General features: G+C 40.9%; 1 long non-coding RNA gene across 1 annotated transcript; it reads left to right on the top strand.

Annotated features, from left to right (window-relative positions):
* The first annotated feature begins 3,832 nt into the window (after positions 1 to 3,832).
* LOC125728999 (uncharacterized) lies at positions 3,833 to 4,900 on the top strand. Its single transcript, XR_007389544.1, has 3 exons — positions 3,833 to 3,923; positions 4,411 to 4,457; positions 4,614 to 4,900. It is a non-coding gene; the product is annotated as an uncharacterized LOC125728999 (long non-coding RNA).
* The last annotated feature ends 12,009 nt before the right edge of the window (positions 4,901 to 16,909 follow it).

Genomic DNA, 16,909 nt, shown 5'->3' with positions numbered 1-16,909 from the left:
ACTCTAAAAAAAAGAGAGCAAGTTGAGAGAGAAGTTAAGACAATTTCTCCACAGGGACCAATAAAGTATCAATTATTATTACTGTATGAGAGACTGTCTAATATCAGATAGATAACAGACTCATACTGTGCTGAGCTTGTCTGAGAGAGATGATTAGCAAATGCTCTCCCACAGTATCTCAGCACTCTGTACAAAGAACTTTATATGCTCAGTATCTGCTCCTGTTTATCTAATTGTTCTCATTTTAACTGGATGTTAAGGAGTAAATTAATAAACGTCATGTAAGTGCACATTAAAATGCTTTTTCACTGTTACTTAAGTTCCCATGTGAACAGCCAATCAGATCAGCCTGATGTGTGTCTCTCTGTTTCCTCTCTGTTTCCTGCCCTTTCATCCCGACCACGACCATGATCTCTCACTTAGCAGCAGAGCAGTTTATTCTAAACAGTGGAAGCACAAAAATGTTCAGACTCTTTGGTCTTCTCATTTTCATTAGTAAGGCCCTATAATATAAATTATTTTGGGATTTTAATATTTTCATTTATCTGTATGATGTGATCAGTGGAATTTGGCCATTTAATCTGCATCATAGTTAATAGTTATTTAGATTACTATTATATGTCTTATTTGATTATGATTTTTTTTGTTTTTCTGTTTTTGCAGACACTGCACTGACTACAGATGTTGTTCAGCCCAGTCACCTGATGAGGGTTCAGCTTGGAGACAGTGTGACCCTGACATGCTTCTGTCAAGGAGAAACAACTTTTGTTACTTTGTTTAAGCAAGCTGTTGGTCGGAAGCCCCAGCCCATGGCGAAAGCACTTCTCTACGTACCTGGTGAATTTTACAAGGAATATAAAAGCATAAAACGTTACTCCTTACTGAATGCAGAGGGGAGTTTTAACCTCACTATTTCTAACGTGGAGCCGTCAGATTCTGCAGTGTATTATTGTGCTGCTGTGTTTCTTCATGAGGTCACCTTCGGGAATGGAACCTTTGTCATAATCACAGGTAAATGAGATTCCAACTATTTTCATATTTGCTTTATTATAATGTCAGTAAGATTATTCCCTGCAAAATAATTTTGACAGTTTAGTTGTTTGTCAATATAAAATTAGCAAAGATACCTTATTGTCTGCTTTGTTCCATAAATGTTTTTCTAAACATCAAACAAAAATCATTCATTATTATTATTATTATTATAATTATACAATTTGTTGCATTTTGCTTGCTGTCAGCCAAAAGCCTAACCTTCTCTTTATACAGATGTTAATGTTACACATTGCAGCCTCTTTAAAACAAATAACATAAAAAAATGTTTGAGTTGTTATATACAGTATAGGACTGTGCAAAAATCTTAAGCAACAAAAGAAAATTATTTTTGACGTTATTTATCTGAGCAGTCAGTGTGTATTCACTCTGAAAAAAAAAATGCATGATTTAACATATGAACTAGGGATGTGCACCATTCAGAACTGATTTGAGAATGAAATTCTCAAATACGTATCCTAAAATTCAGGATTTTGAATACATATATGAACTTGAATTTCAGTTCATTTTGTTAATCTGAATTACATTTGAATTGTGGTTGAAAACAGGTTGTGGCATTGAAATTTATATTTGAATTTAAAGAAGAAGAACGAAAAAGGGTTTGGATTCAAATTCAAGTTCATATACGTACTGTAGGTGTAGCTTTTAACTAAAATATGAACTTTAATTTAAATATGAATTATACATAAACACATTAACATTGTTATACATCATTGTTATAAAAATGTCGTTTTGTAAAGAATGAAATAATGCAACATTTGAAGTGTCACCTAAAATAATAATTATACTGTCATTTTGTGCACCATGGTGGATCTGCTCATAGGAAGAGCTGAGTGTCTCTCCTTAAAAGTCAGTGTTGGCTGCAGTGACGGCAGTTTCTAACCTAAGAAACGTCCCAAACACTTTTCCTGCATCAAAAGTCAAACTAGTCCCTATTCCTGCCATGAAAGGTTCACATAATGTCACCGATACCTGAACCAACCATGTTTATCAGAGGATGCCAACCCTTTGGCTGCAGCTTTCTCTGCACACGCTGAGAGAGTCTTCAGTGTAGCAGGAAAAGATTTCAGGCCAGAAGATTGCAAATTAAATCATGAAACCTTTGAAGATATTATGCTGAATAAATGTAATAATAATGAAAAATTAGCAATGTGTATTGGAATAAAGCATAATTGTATTTGCCATGACGTTTTGCTTTTCGCTGTAGTGCTATGGTTGAACGGAAAAACTTACTTTTGTGTGCATAAGAAAATAAATAGGAGGAACTACGAAACCAAGTAATTCCTTTTACTATGTATACTTTTTCTTTAATGTTAAAAGATAGACAAACTAGTAATGGGCAAACAGCTCTTCGGCTCTTGAATTAAATTATGCAGGTACTACAGCAAAATGCTCAAAAATACCAAAACACATCAAGAGCTAAATATGCAAAAACAATAAATACCTTCCTGTGGAAAAGGGGCAACATAAACCAAATGTAAAGTCACGAAAATCATGAAAATATAAAGTACACTTTACACACTTCATTTCTTTGAATTGAAATTAATTATATTCATCTACCTTCATACATTAATACAAGACATTATATGATTATAATGTTTGTTATTATCATATAATTTTTATTTAGGTATTATGTAGGTGCAGTTAATGTATAGTGTTACCTGATATATACTAATAAGCAGTAATACAATAAAAAGAGAGAAGAATGTCAGCTGTTCTCCAAGAAGTTACTGATTTCTTGGATGGCTAGAAGAACATCGATTCAGTTCCCAAAAATCTGTAAGAACAATTTTTGAGGATCTGTATTTTCCATTGTTATTCTCAAAGGGCTGTCATCATGACTATTTTGCTTTTCAGGTAAAGACTCCAACAGCAGGACTGTGGTACAGCAGCCTGTGTCTGACACATTGCAGCCAGGAGACTCTGTGAGCCTGCAGTGTACGATAGAGACTGGGAGCTGTGCAGGAGAACACAGTGTTTACTGGTTCAGACATGGATCAGGAGAATCCCTTCCTGGAGTCATTTACAGCCATGGAAACAGCAGTGATGAGTGTGAGAAGAGCCCTGAGGCTGGATCTCCTACACGGAGCTGCGTCTACAGCCTCCCCAAGGGGAACCTCAGCCTCTCCGATGCTGGGACTTACTACTGCGCTGTGGCCATGTGTGGGGAGATGCTGTTTGGGAACGGCACATAGCTGGATATAGATGGTAACACCCAGTGTGGGGAGATGCTGTTTGGGAACGGCACACAGCTGGATATAGATGGTAGCACCCAGTGTGGAGAGTATATCTGCTTCAAAGTTTTATTTAGCTTATTCTGCTATTAAGACATTTATTTCTTTTTTTAATGTAATGAATTTTCTAATTTAAGTGCTTAAATTAAATTACACAGATGTTAATTTAATAATTATCCATCCATCCATCCATTTTCCAAACCGCTTATCCTATTGGGTCGCGGGGGGTCCGGAGCCTAATTTAATAATTATTTCAAATATTAATATCCATCCATCCATCCATTTTCCAAACCGCTTATCCTATTGGGTCGCGGGGGGTCCGGAGCCTAATTTAATAATTATTTCAAATATTAATATAAATTGTTAAAATGCAAAATACTAGAAGTTCATGTTAAAAATGGACTATTTACAAAACAACTGCTGTAATGTGTTATCGATTTGATCTTTAACTAATGTAATGTAAGCAAATGGGAAATGTGTCTCTATATCATTATGCTGAAATCTATCTCTTTGTTACAGGCTTTCAGAAGCTGCTGGATCCTCTTCACTCTGGCTTGCTGATAGTTTTATCTTGCAGCATTATTCTGAACGTTGCTCTCATTTGTATAAGATGTAAACTGACCTGTACACACTGTGCAGGTACGCTGCCCGGCTTTATGCACTCAGAAGGACAAAATGTAGATTTTAACAAATTATAGAAATATAAAATTGTTTTATGATAGATAACATTTTCATATTAAAACCACTCTTGCAGGTAATACAGTTTTAAAATCCATTATTAAATCTCACCTTATTTATATAAACCTTTTTGTACTGTAAGATTTACATTTTTGTATTATATCTTTCATATTTTGCAAAATCTATTGAAATATACATGTTGCAATAAGTTGCATATCAATAACTTTTATTACCAAGATCTCCTTTATAGCAATTTTATTATATATGATATATGAGAACAAATGACACGTATCCAAACATGCACACTTAAATTGACAGAAGTCATTTTTACTTTCATTTTTGAGACAAAAAGGATGTTGATTGCTTGAAAATTCGGAATGTTATCTGACCACGGTATGATACCGTGCGAAATTAAATAATATATTGATGTGTTATATATTTTAAACAGATGAAAAGAACAGTGATATATCAAAAGTGGAATGGTCACGCAAGCAAGTATGTAATAAATATTTCAAATTACAAATCGTCAGTAAAACAAATGAACCTCAGACTGATTTCCATCCTGGGATCAGCATTTTAAGTGCTATTTGTGAAAATAGGTAATAGCAAACCGATTTGATCCATCCAATTCTGCCATCTTTGTCTCCACAGTGCCATGACGAGGACACACTGAATTACGCTGCCCTGAACCTTAAGAAGCCAAAACCCAGGAGACAGAAGAAAGACGGGAATAATGACACTCTGTATTCTGACCTCCGCTACAGAGATTATGAATAAAGATGCTTCTCATTCATGTCAGTCACACAGAGTGTTCAGGGTGTAGCTTTAATAATGTTCAGAGGAGGGCAGGGGAGCCAGTGCTTCTGAGACTGAATCACGGGATTTTACGGAGCACCGGTGCTGAGTTTGGTGTCAGTGTGTTTGGGGCGCATTTTTACTGGAAGTGCAAATGTTCAAGCCAGACTGGGGGCTGAGGGAGGGGGAGAGGGGAGCCACAGAGATTATTTCTTCATGGCATGGGGGGGAATAAGCGGCTTTAATGTTGTGGAAAGGCTGAGTTGCTGCAATCAGTTCTTTGATGTCACACATGCTTACTTGTCTCCCTTGTGTACCATGCTGAATGGTTTGGGGCAAACGCACAGGGACTGATCGATTATATTAAACAGATGAAAGAAACTGAATGAAAATTTCAAGTGTTCTTAAATTACGTTTTTCATTTAATTGTGTGTTCTGGATGTATTTTTGAGTATATACATGTACCTGTATATGTACCTGTATATATACCTGTGTCGTTAATAACGATGTGGATAATTAAGAAAGAGGAGTTTTGTTTCTTGCTCCCTGTCTTGTTACTTGGCTCACAAACATACACACACATAGACACACACACAAACATACACAGACACACAAACACACACACACATAGACACACACACACACAAACACACATGCACACATGCACACACACACACTGCTACGGCTCTGTAAGAACACTACCATGCTCTTTTGTGTGAGTGGGGTGGGGGGTGTTAAATAAGATGAAAATGACAATGGCTGTACTTTTGTTATGTCAGTTGTGTTTCTATAGTCATTGTATCATATTCCACAAGCTTTTTATTCTACAAGATGTACAAGCCAGTCAGTGTATTCAGTGGGGTGTTCAGGAGTCATTAGGTTCTGAAAAATGTCTTGCATTTAAAACATAATGTACTTTTGAATACTTAAGTATTTTTAGATGCAAATACTCCAGTACTTTAACTGAAGTAAAAAATTAACTGAAAAACTTTGAGTATTATTTGACGAGGAGTATCTATACTTAACTCAAGTAGTGAAGTTGTGTACTTTGTCCACCTCTGTCCAAAAGTGACATACAGCTGTAAGCTGTTTGGGTTTGTTTGTCTGCTGAGTGCTTCTCTGCAGTGCTGCAGATGTTTCCACTGGTTAGATGCAGCTCAGGAAGACTGACCCACTGACTGCACTGTGCTGGACTCACTTTGCAAAGAGTAAAAACCACACAGACAGAACAATATCTGCTTCTTGTAAGACCCTGTTTCCTCTCTACCTCACCCAGGTCACGCTTTCAAGTATTCAGCCTAAGTTATTTTATCCAAACAAGCCACCATTATTATTCATGCAGCTGGACATTTGACTGGAGCACATGATTGCTACATATCACTACTGTACATGGAACGGAATGTACAGTTTTCACAACAGAACTTTAGAAAAGCAAAATTCTCATCAGTCCACATCTCTAACCACCACACATCCTAGGGCTCCCATTTATAATGGTACATTTTTGTTTTATTCACATTCTTTTTCATCACACAGATAAACACCATCCATTAATCTTACAGCATGTATCCTGGTCAGGGTGATGGGGACGACACCACCTATATCGAGTGTGATTTAAGGCCAAGACCTTAAAAGGGAGAGTCAAGACTGAGGCTTGTTACAAGAGCAGTGGGGCACAAAACAACAAACAACATCATTATGAATGTAAAAGAAATGGATGTATATATAAATATAGGGTAATAATAGAAACAAAAAATAAGAATATATTACATACAGAGGAATATTATAGGAATATTAAAATTAACTTATACACAATCCTTAACTTATACACAATCCTATTGCATGTAACATTATTGCTCATGTGCCAGATATTAGCCTCCCAAAGGAAGCTGCCACACAGGGCATAATGCACTGGCTCAATGCAACACTGCACATCAGTGAATAAGGAGGAACAATATTGCAGATCAGCAGCAGATAGAAACTGTATCAGAAGACAGTGAACAGGGGAAAAGTTCAATGAGCAGAGTGCAGATTATAAAGCCTGACTGCTGTGGGGCCCAATGACCTGCGGTACCGTTCTGTCACACGCCGGGTGTCTGAGTCTCTTACTGAAGGAGCTGCCCTTACGGGCCTCCATAGTCTGCTGGGGGGGTGAGAGGTGTCACATAAAATTGATGACAGCCTTGTTATCAGCCTGCTCTCATCCATCTACTCTACAGTGCCAAGGGACGCTCCTCCCTGATGATGAGAGGAGTCTAAGCATGTGGACATTTGGGATAATGTGAGTTCAGAACTGGATGGTCAGCTGTACGACTTCCAGTCTGTAGGCAGACTCATCACCTTCAGTTATGATGGCAAACACAGTAGTATCACCTGCAAAATTCAGGATCTTCACTGGAGCAGCAGTGATTTGTGTAGAAATTGAAGAGAAGAGGGAGAGCACAGAGCCTGGAGGAGCTCAGTGCTGAGGGTCAGCGTGTCTGATGTGTGCTGTAAGCATACAGATGTCCTGCATTTGTGGAACATTTTGTTTGTGCTGCTGTTTATATGTGTTGTTGACGCTGCAGTCAGTAATTTTCCACTAGCAGTCTCACCTCTGCATTTTACAGGAAGACTGACCGACTGAGAGCAGGGTGTTTGTGTCTCTCTTCTCAGTGAGCGAAAACCACACAACCATCAGGTCCTCAGCTCAGGCCCACTGCTTCACTAGAAAAACCACAAAGGGTATTTTTATCTAAAAGTGGGTGAGCAAGTGAGATGTTATTGACAGCATGAATTTGTCTACTAACATTTTAAATTCAAACCTAAAAAGCAGTATGTCCAGGATGTCAGTAATTACATTTAGTCAGTATGAACAATTTGGGTGCAATAATATAGAATAATGTAGAATTTTGCATAATTCAGTTAATACCAGTAAGATACCGATCATTAACACTATAAGGTCATGTTGCTGAATCTCATTGTTAAAGTTAAATGAATCTACGCATTTTTATACACACAAGACTGTGCTTAGTTCATCTTTCAGTCAAAATCACACAGTGAGGCAAATCTGACCATCTTAATTGTTTTTGCTTGTGTGGAATGGCATCCCATGCAGGCCTGTGCTCTGTGCTTCCTGGGACAGGTCCCACCCTCTCCAGACCCCGATGAGAATTAGTAGTCGCTGGATAAAAGATTGACAAAAGATAAAAATACAAAAGTCATTCTTGCTGTCTAACCTCTGATTACTGCATGACATTTCTGATTTCTGATAACTGATAAGTAGAAAATATGTTTAGTCTCTTGCTTGGTGGTAAGAAAAAAGGAGAACCACAAAGAGCACAGTCATTTTCAAGGTTATTTCTCACTGGTCAGTGTGAAAGGCTGCGTCATTAATATAACGCCGGGCTCAGCACAGTGACTGCACCTGCGCTGCACTGTAGAACACAAGCCAGGCTGCAGACCATCAGCCCTGAAAGTTAAAACAGGACTCGTATGTGTGTCATGTGGTGTTTAATAAAAATTTACAGGACAGAACATAGTGGATTCAGTTTCCTTTGCTCTTACACTCCCAGTCCAAAGTGTGGCCACGACTGCTGTCAATGCATCTGTCTCTTTTTTCACCTTAATTTTTCACCTGTGTTATTCACCTTAATATCAAAAGGCTCCAAAGCAGTACAGTAATGCAGAACAAATATTGTAACTAACAAGGAAGTGGGGAGGTAATGGACAGAAGTGTTGGTTTTTGGTAACTCCACTCCTCTGACCTCCACTGTAATTTTAGGTTCCTTGGAACAATATTGTAAACCAGTCATCACACATCACACACATAAAGTCGACACCAACCTTAAGTTTGACACTCAGATAAGGTTAGTTGTCAAGTCAAGCTTTTTACAATTGAGGCAGTTGGCCAAAATAAAGCCAATTCTTTCTAGGCAGCACTTTGAGACAGTAATCCACTCTTTTGTCACTACTAGTTTGGACCACTGTAACGCCCTCTATGTTGGGGTTAGAGGCTCCACTATTGTTCACCTCCAGAAGGTTCAAAATGCTGCCGCACATGGAAATATGAGCATGTCTCCCCCATTTTAGCCTCACTCCACTGGCTGCCCGTACATTTTAGGATTCATTTTAAAATTCTGTTATTTGCTTTTAAAGCCCTCAGTGGTCTTGCTCCATCTGACCTCTGTGAGCTGCTTCACCCTTACACCCCCACCCGCTCTCTCAGGTCAGCTGATCAGCTGTTCCTGACGGTTCCTAAGACTCAGCGTGAGCTTAGAGGGGATCGAGCCTTTGCAGTCGCAGCTCCTAAAATGTGGAATGACTTGCCTTTTCACATTAGAGAGGAATCCCCTCTGTCCGTTTTTAAATCTCTTCTAATCTCTTCTCCTTCACCTTTGACACATTGTGAGATGTTAATTTTAATAGTAAATCTTATTTTAATCTTAGCCTTTTCTTTATTAATTAATTGATTTTTTAAAATTTTTATTAATGGCCTTTTACTCACATTGAATGTTTTGGTTTTTATTAAATTTCTTTTACTTCGTTTTTAAGTGTGTGAATGTTTTTATTTATTCCTTTGTGCAGCACTTTGGTCCATAAGGTTGTTTAAAGTGCTTTTCAAATAAAGAGCTGGATTGGATTACATTGGAAGATGGCTCAACAAATCTCTTTCACAGAATGTAAAATTCGACAGAGGGCGCAAGGTGACATTCTGTCAGGGGCCCAGAATTTTTAGCTACACCTCTGTGTTACTGTGTTTTTTTTGTTCTAGCCATCAATAACTCTGGAGTTGCTATATCGCCACCTGGTGGTGAAAAGATCAGACAAAAATATGTACACATGTTACCAACAGTTTGAAATTGAAGTGCAGAGTTAACAGGTTTAATTAATCGTCCCCACGGATGCCAGTCATGAAATTTGAGAATTGCAAATTAAAACACAGGAAAAAATCAGGAACACTACAAGATAAAATATTTAGCAAACACTCAATGTGCATCCAGGGTGACAAGGGACAACTGGAGGATGATATGACAATCTGACAGTGACATTCACAGCACTTTATATGTTGCCAAAAACAGAAAAGGGGATTAAAATCAAGAATCAGAAATCATGTATGAGGGTGGGGCTGCTTGGTGGTGCAGTGATTAGCACTGTTACCTCCCACCACTGGGACTCAGGTTCGAGTCTCCGCCTGGGTCACATGTGTGGGGAGTTTGCATGTTCTCTCTTGCTAAATTGGCCGTAGGAGTGCATGTGTGTGTGAATGGTGTGTGAATGTGCCTTGCAATGAGCTGCCCCCCCGTCCTGGGTTGTTCCCTGCCTCGTGCACAGATCCTGCCAGGATAGGCTCTGGACCCCCCGCGACCCAGTAGCATAAGCGGTTTAGACAATGGATGGATGTATGAGGGTGAGTCACAATGACGACAGCTGCTCTGTTGACTTGGTCCCAGGAGTCGTCAGCGTTGGTCTGCCGGGGCCCCCGTCCTGTCTGTGGAAGCACCCGTCTTGTTGGCTGTTCTCTCTGCCTGGGCCCCCTCTCCTGCTGCCTCACGTTTGGGTTGAAGTGGCTCCCCAGTGCTTCTGTAAAGCTCTTTGTGTATCTTAGAAAAGGGCTGTATAAATGTAACATTCATTCATTTATTCAAGGTCCCAGCCAGAAGAGTGCAGTACTACACTGTCCCCCACAGCCTGAATCAGCTGGATGTTATAGGATTAAGACACTTCCTGCATTAGGCCATTTACCCTCAGTGTATTTCCATACCCTGACAGGATGGATGACAATACTATGGCCCTAATTTTCAATACACAGTTTTCACAGGAGTCTCACCCTCATCCACATTCTCTGCATTCCTTATCTCATGCTTCTTTGCCACCCGCATCTCCTCTGCCTGCTTTGTCTCATTTTCCCACAATTGAAACACCGTCCAATTTGTCTCTGTTTTAGTTCTACCACATTAGTCCCTGAGCAACCAGTCTGATCCCGTTCCTCTAATTTCAGACGCATCTGGCTTATCTGATTGGGACTGAAGCTGCTGTTACTAGGAAAACCACATTCGTCCCACTGGGGCAGGTCTGACACCGCGTCCTTCCCATATGTCTCCCATAATTGTTGTACAGAATTTCAGCTGGAGTTCTTTCCCAGAAGCAAGTAATTTCACTTTAGCACCTGTTCAGTAAAAGTCAAGTAGGTCTTTAATGTTATTTTTAACTTTACACAGTTGAGTATAGTACAGTTACAAAAGAAACTGTTTCCCTCGGACCAAGGTGCTACTTAAATTAACAGAAGACTAACACATACCAACCTAGCAACATACTGTATGGTGCATAATGAGCAAAAACTGTGCAAACATTGCAGGACAGTGCAAAAAGAGAGGACAACTGACACCAACGAGCACAAACAGCACAGTAAACCCAGTACTGAGAAGGCGCAGTTTGGTTGTCCAATGAGGTAGCAATAAAAATAAATAAAAGTAACTGTAAACATGGCGACAATAAGATAAAAAATAGTAGTTAAATAATAAAGTGTGTTAATGAGTGTATGTGTGTGTGGTATCAGATTAGTCCCTGAGAGTTCAGTAGTCTGACGGCATGGGGGATAAAGCTGTTTGAGTCTGGCTGTAAAGGCCCGAATGCTCCGGGACCTATTTCCAGAAGGCAGGAGGGTGAAACGATAATGTGAGGGGTGGGTGGGGTCATAAACAATGGTGGTGGCTTTGCGGATGCAGTGTGTGGTGTGAATATCTGTGATGGAGGGGAGAGATATGTTAGGGTTATCTTCTTCTGAAGATGCGCTGGAAACAAACCAGTCTCTGAACACAGAACAACGCAGACAGCTGTGATGACGTTTTACTTGCTGCAAGGTGTAGGGAATCCACTTGCAGAGTCTCCGCAGTTTCAGCAAAATGATGGTTTATTGAACAGCAAAAATAATACAATGTAATACAGTGTAGAGACACACCGGGTACTGAAAGGCAGCTCAGATACAAATTGAAGACAGTTCTTCACCCCCCTTTATACCCAAAAAGGCCCTCCCCACCAAGGTGTTGTGTGTAGGTGTTGTGAGTGAATTTACATATAAAGAGTGACCCCCTGGAGTGTGAGGATCCTGAGACAGGGACGGGACAGGACAGGGTGGAGACTTTTATGATCATTGTAATTCAATTCTTATCACCTTATCTTATCCTTATCACCATAGTGGTGCCAACTGGAACCCCCATTCTCTCCCTGGCTTCCCCCATGATCATAAATTCCTAACATTGTCTGCATTCAAATGATCAACCAAGAACCTTGGGACATTTTTACCACTTTTCCTTACAAAGGGAAGCCCGGTCCTGACCTCGAGGTGTCAGCCTCTCAGTCGAACTCAGCCAACTTCGAAAGAGTAACTCCCCTCGCAGTGTCTTTTATTGAGGTACACAAACAGGATATGCAACTGACATTGAACATTGTTTGTCACCATATATGGGGTGGAAATATTCAAGCGACAGTTCTTGAGACGTGTTATTGCTCAATTAAGATCAAGCTGCGGCAGGGTGTTGTTTCTAAGCGTCTAGCAAAATGATGATAAAAAAGTACATATTTCTCTAACACGATACTCCCAATGATTTTCTCACCTGTCATCACTATCTGTTGTAGGGACTTGTGATCTGAGGCGACACAGTTCTCAAAGCAGACCGTGATGCAGCTGCTCAGGGTGCTTTCAACAGTTCCCCAATAGAGTGTGAGAATGGGAGATGGGCTTTTCTGAGCTTCCGTGGAGAGTAGAGGTGCTGCTGTGCTTTCCTTACTATGGAGCTGATGTTGAAGGACCTGGTGAGATTCTCCGCCAGATGGACAACAAGGAATCTGGTACTCTCTACGATCTCCACAGATGAGCCATCGATGTGCAGCAGAGAGTGGTCACTCTGTGTTTTGTGTTCTTCTAACGTCAACAACCATCTCTTTGGTCAACATTCAGAGACAGGTTGTTGGCTCTGCAGCAGTCCGATAGTCATCACACTTCCTCTTTGTATGCTGAGTCACCGTTTTTATTGATGAGACCCACAACAGTCTTGTCATCTGCCTGATGTTGATGATGGAATTCGAAATGTGCATTGCTGCTCAGTTGTGAGTCATCGGAGTTAACAGCAGTGGGCTGAGCATAAAGTCCTGGGTTCCTGCTACAGCGTCTGAGCAGTTGCCTTCGTCGCCCATAGCTCCTGCGCAGCCCGAGCAGCCGCCTCCGCTGCCCCCTGCGGCCCCAGAGCCCGAGCAGCCGCCGCCTGCTTTGCCCGTAGCTCCTGAGCAGCCGCCTCCGCTGCCCCCTGCGGCCCCAGAGCCCACGCCCGAGGCGCTCCCTCCGCCTCAAATGACTGTGCCCCCTGGGGCTCTTGTTCCTGGCCCCACTCCTGTCCCTGACCCAGCTCCAGACTTTCCTGCCCTAGTCCCCGAGGAGGTCCCGGACAGTCTGACCACCGTGTGTGCCACGCCCCCTGATTATCCACGTGTGCTTCCCTGATCGTACCCAGCTGTGTCCGATTATTTTCAATCAGTCCTGTCTATTTGAGTTCATGTCTTACTAGAGTTCAGTGTCCGTCATTGAAGTCCGTCTGCGTGAGATGTTTCCTGCACCCCGTGTTCCTAATAAATCCCCGTATCCTGCCTGCCTTGCCTGTTTCCTGCCCGTCCGCCGCTCCCGTTAAATGGCGATCGTGACACAAGGCACACGCACATCAAGTACCAATGCAGCAAATACAGATGAACAATTTAGGAGGAATACTAGTCAAAGGAAGGAAGAAAAGCAGCCCACCCTATCTCATGGTCACGGACACAAACATCAGGGAGTGTTATGAAGAAGACATCACACTTAACACCATTGGTTTTATGCAGTGAATTACACCAGAGAGAGTTTTTACATTCTAGCTGTGTTACGTAACATTCCTCAGCCTTCAGGTTTTTTCCACACAATGCACGACATGCAGGGGTGCCAAACAAAACAGCGGAACTGCAGTGTAGCCAATTATTTGTTTCAGTAGTTTTAAGAAAACTAGAACATAAAATGTTTGTTTTACTTAGTCCACAAAAGAGTTTTTACCTATCTTAGTGTATTTTACATCACATACACTCTCGGTCCGTTGTGGAGTCCATCCCACTGTAGTTGGAGAATGCTGCCATCAGTCGCTTGGTGTAGCACTCGCAGGATTTACCAGGCTCCTGTTTAAACTGATGCATCATGCCCCAGTCCATGCGCAGGAGGACCAGTCTCTGAAGGGCTGTCGCATGGTGAGGCCTGTTCTGCCTGGGGTCCAGCAGGTCACTGGCAATGTCCTTCAACTCACAGTGGGCTTGCGTTCATAGTGGGGTACCGCAGGGTTCGATTTTAGGACCACTATTGTTCCTAATTTACATAAATGATATGGATACCAATATATACAGTAAACTGGTGAAATTTGCAGATGACACCAAGGTGGGTGGTGTAGCAGATACTGAATTAGTGGCTCAGCAGCTACAGCGGGATCTTGATTTAATTAGTGACTGGGCCGATACCTGGCAGATGAAATTTAACGTCGATAAATATAAGGTACTCCATCTAGGGAGCAGAAATATAAAGTACAGGTATTTCATGGGTGTCACTGAAATAAAGGTAGCTGATCATGAGAAAGACCTTGGTGTGTATGTTGATGCTTCCATGTCCCATTCTCGCCAGTGTGGGGAAGCAATAAAAAAGGCCAATAGGATGTTGGGGTATATCTCCAGGTGTGTGGAGTTTAAGTCAAGGGAGGTAATGCTAAGATTATACAATTCCTTGGTGAGACCTCACCTAGAATATTGTGTGCAGGTTTGGTCACCATATCTTAAAAAGGACATTGTGGCCTTAGAAAAGGTGCAGCGTAGGGCCACAAAAATGATTCCTGGTCTTAGAGGAATGTCATACGAGGAACGGTTACTTGAGCTAAATCTGTTCAGTCTCAAGCAAAGGAGATTGAGGGGGGACATGATCCAGGTATATAAGATTCTAACAGGTTTGGATGCTGTTCAACCAAATAGTTACTTCAGCATTAGTTTAAATACACGAACTCGTGGCCATAGGTGGAAATTAGCGGGAGAACATTTCAAGCTGGATTTAAGGAAGCACTTCTTTACGCAGCGTGTAGAGTATGGAATAGTCTTCCTGATAATGTAGTGCAAGCTGAATCCTTGGGTTCCTTTAAATCAGAGCTAGATAAGATTTTAACGACTCTGAGCTATTAGTTTAGTTCTCCCCAAGCGAGCTTGATGGGCCGAATGGCCTCGTCTCGTTTGTATAGTTCTTATGTTCTTATGTTCAACTCCTTCATCTACAGTGTCAGATGAGCAAACCTTATCTCCCCCTTGAGGATTTGGACATACCAACATAGGGGCAAGAATTTCTGCTACCTCGTCCTGTTGCCTGAGTGTTTCGCCACGGCACTTCTTCACCGAGAAGGAGGTAGAGTCGGGTGCTGAATGGTTATGATCCTCGTCTGCAGGGGGGAGAGGGGAAGGGGCAGGGGAACCACTGGCTACTCCTCCCTCGGTGGCATAAGGAGGAAGCTGCTGTTTGGGCAGCAATGCTTGGGCAGGAGCCACACAGTTTATTTCTGGGTATCTAATTAGCGGACACCATTAGGTCCCTTCAGGGGCTCCACAGACAAACTCATTGACAAAATAGAATTGTCACAGAAAAATTCTTTGTCACATGCTCAGTCGACATGGACTGTGTGCTATTTACATATTTTTGGCACAAACGAAATCTCATATGCATATCGATGTATCTTTCGCACAAGTGGACCTCCATCACTTTAAAGAGGGTAAACTCTGATCAGGAAATTTACGACGTCAGAATAAACGGATTTTTTAACAGAAGTAACTGACATGCCCTAATAAGGAAATGCATACAATCAGAATACAATATCTGTGGTTTTTAACAGTGGTAACAATCTGATAATGAAAGGAATCAGATCAACATTTCTATAGCATGTAACAGAGCTTGCTCCCCTCCAGAACTCATTGTTCCAGTAGTTATCTGAAATCATCTGCAGGAGCTATTCTTTTATTTGTATATTAAGCATAATTATTCATGAATATTATTGATTATGTTTATTTGTTTAATGTTTTTATTTATTCGTATTTATTGTTTATAATATAATGTTATATAGTATTGCAACACTTGAAACGAGAGGTACTTGCCTGCCTTAGTGATATTTACTATTGTCTAAGTGTATTCCCACCTGTAGGAGGCAGCAATGGTTGTTATTAAAGGTGCTGAGATTACGCGGCTCAGGGCTGAAGGTGCAAAGTGAAACAGTCATTGACCGTATTTGCCATGTGTGATGGTGTCTGCATATCGGCCCTTTTGCGCCAAACAAACCAGTTCAAAGTACTGTGTGTTAAAATATCATATGAATAAATCCTCTCAAGAACTAAACTCAATATCGTATCCTCATCATTCAACGCGTCTGACTTTTGCACCTCTTACCACAAGGCAGTGGATTACATGGGGAAATTACAAACAAGGAGAATTTAATCTGTTTTTCCTCTACATTGTCGTTATTCAGAATATTACAGACTATGAACAAAAACGGACAATGTAAGAAAATAAAAAAATGTGTATGACAGAAAGCTAGAGTATTTTTGCAATGGTGAGCACTAGCTGGTTTATGTACTAGCTCACACTCAAGAAACAGCATAAATGCTACTCATACACAGTTGGGGGGCAGGGGTCAGTCCTTGTGCCTGTAATGAGGTCACCAGTTGAAACTAACCCAGCCTCAGCACGTCTGTGGGTCCTTGAGCAAGGCCCTTAACCCCCAGCTCCCTGGGCGCCCCAACAGGTAGCTGCACTTCGCGGACAACTTACTCCACAAAGAGTAAGTTGAGGGAGACATAAAAAACACAATTTCCCCACGGGGATTAATAAAGTCCATCCATCTATGGAATATTATTTAGCACTATATAACGCAGAATATAAGAATTACGATTTTATAAAAAGTATGCCAAATATCCATGATATAATCATTACAATGTAAACATTATAATGTAATCAACACAATGGAACCAACTGAGTATGTATTTGCACCTTTTGTTAGTCTGAGTTTCTGTTAGCTACTTTGTTAGTCCTGAATCTATGAATATTCACATTTTTATCGCGTATATTTTATCACTATGTAAAAGGA

The sequence above is a fragment of the Brienomyrus brachyistius genome, unplaced genomic scaffold, assembly GCF_023856365.1.
Source record: "Brienomyrus brachyistius isolate T26 unplaced genomic scaffold, BBRACH_0.4 scaffold398, whole genome shotgun sequence".
In the NCBI taxonomy this organism is placed as follows: domain Eukaryota; kingdom Metazoa; phylum Chordata; class Actinopteri; order Osteoglossiformes; family Mormyridae; genus Brienomyrus; species Brienomyrus brachyistius.
This window is presented reverse-complemented; position numbering and strand designations above follow the sequence as displayed.